Genomic DNA, 2,575 nt, shown 5'->3' on the forward strand with positions numbered 1-2,575 from the left:
CTCCCCCTCCCTCTCCCTCTCCCTCTCCCTCTCCCTCTCCCTCTCCCTCTCTCTCTCTCCCCCCTCCCCACCTCTCTCTCTCTCCCCTCCCCACCTCTCTCTCTCTCTCTCCCCCTTTTGCTCCCCCCTCTCTCTCTCTCTCTCTCTCCGTCCCCCCTCCCCACCTCTCTCTATCTCCCCCTTTTTGCCCCCCCTCTCTCTCTCTCCCCCCCCTCCCCACCTCTCTCTCTCTCCCCCTTTTGCCCCCCCTCTCTCTCTCTCCCCCCTCCCCCCTCCCCCCTCCCCCTCGCTTGGTTCAGGAGTGGCGTTGTTCTGAGTGCAGACACTATAACATGGTGTTGGGGTGTGGGGGGGTTGATGTAAAATGTTGTTTCATTTTTTTGCTCTTTTTGCTAACACATTTACGGTGAGTGTTGTGTTTCCGGGCCGGGGTGCCTCTGCCTCTCTCTGACCGCTTCCTGCAGCCCTCGCTCAGGGCAGGGGCCAGGCAACGGTCCCGTGTCTCGGGCTGGGAGGGGATGCCGGACCGGCGGTGGGGGCGGGGGGGTCCTGTCTCTCGGACCGGGGGAGGAACCTGCCACATTCCCCCTCCCACAGTCGAATATCCAGCCGGGGTTCGCTCGCGGGGAGTTGCATTCTGGGCGGGTGGGGGGGAGCCGATTGGTGGGAGCAGATTCAATCGTTACTTTCAAACCGGGAATCGGATAAATACTTGACGGGGAAACATTCACCGGGCTGTGGGGAAAGAGCAGGGGGAGTGGGGACTGATGGGATCGCTCGCTCACAGAGCCGGCGCAGGCTCGATGGGCCCAATGGCCACTCGTGTGGTAAGATTCTCGGGGACGAACTCTCTGAGTCCCGCTTGCCTTCGAACCCGGGTAAGTGGCCCGACGTGGGGCTCGGGTGAATTTAATCCCGGGGTGAACAGCTCTTGGACTGGGAGAGGCGGCACCTTCAGCAAGGTCACCGACATCACCCGCTGCCCAGGAACCGGAACACACAACTTAATCAAACCTGATCGGTATCTGTGTCTGGAATATATATTTGTAATAAAACTATTCATTTTGTTAAATGGGGGTCGGCTTGTGATTTCATCCCATCGCGTTCTCTTCCTGTCGGGCAATCTGGCGAGTACACCTCATCCCCACATCCGCTGTCTGCCGGACTGACACCACAATATCAGAAGCGGGAGTCGGCCATTCGGCCCCTCGAGCCTGCCCCGTCATTCAATAAGATCATGGCTGATCCGATCATGGACTCAGCTCCACTTCCCCACCCGCTCCCCATAACCCTCGACTCCCTTATCGCTCAAACATCTGTCTATCTCCACCTTAAATACATTCAATGACCCAGCCCCCACAGCTCTCTGGGGCAGAGAATTCCACAGATTTACAACCCTCAGAGAGAAGAAATTCCTTCTCCTCTCCGTTTTAAATTGGCGACTACTTGTTCTGAAACTGCACCCCCTAGTTCTAGATTCCCCCACGAGGGGAAACATCCTCTCTGCATCTACCCTGTCGAGCCCCCTCAGAAACTTATACATTTCGATAAGATCACCTCTCATTCTTCTAAACTCCAATGAGTACAGGCCCAACCTGCTCAACCTTTCCTCATAAGACAACTCCTTCATCTCAGGAATCAACCTCGCGAACCTTCTCTGAACAGCCTCCAATGCAAGTATATCTTTCCTTAAATACGGAGACCAAAACTGTACGCAGTACTCCAGGTGTGGCCTCACCAATACCCTGTACAGCTGTAGCAGGACTTCTCTGCTTTTATACTCCATCCCCCTTGCAATAAAGGCCAACATTCCATTGGCCTTTCTGATCACTTGCTGTACCTGCATACTAACTTTTTGTGTTTTATGCACAAGGACCCCCAGATCCCTCTGTACCGCATTTTGTAGTCTTTCCTTAAAAGTTCCAAGACCAGTACCGGTGTCTTTGCCCAGCTCACTCACTACTCCAGCAGGCTCAGGGCCTTGCTTGTCCCAGGATTCAGAGACGATCTCTCTTTAGTAATCGCAGACACAGACCCGCGTCCCACCACCGTGCGGGGGAATCACAGACACAGACCCGTGTCCCGTCACCGTGCGGGGGGAATCACAGACACAGACCCCCGTCCCGTCACCGTGCGGGGGAATCACAGACACAGACCCCCGTCCCGTCACCGTGCGGGGGAATCACAGACACAGACCCCCGTCCCGTCACCGTGCGGGGGAATCACAGACACAGACCCGTGTCCCGTCACCGTGCGGGGGAATCACAGACACAGACCCCCGTCCCGTCACCGTGCGGGGGAATCACAGACACAGACCCCCGTCCCGTCACCGTGCGGGGGAATCACAGACACAGACCCGTGTCCCGTCACCGTGCGGGGGAGTCACAGACACAGACCCCCGTCCCATCACCGTGCGGGGAATCACAGACACAGACCCGTGTCCCGTCACCATGCGGGGGAGTCACTGACACAGACCCCCGTCCCATCACCGTGCGGGGGAATCACAGACACAGACCCGTGTCCCGTCACCGTGCGGGGAATCGCAGACACAGACCCCCGTCCCGTCACCGTGCGG

Source organism: Pristiophorus japonicus, unplaced genomic scaffold (assembly GCF_044704955.1).
Source record: "Pristiophorus japonicus isolate sPriJap1 unplaced genomic scaffold, sPriJap1.hap1 HAP1_SCAFFOLD_342, whole genome shotgun sequence".
NCBI lineage: Eukaryota > Metazoa > Chordata > Chondrichthyes > Pristiophoridae > Pristiophorus > Pristiophorus japonicus.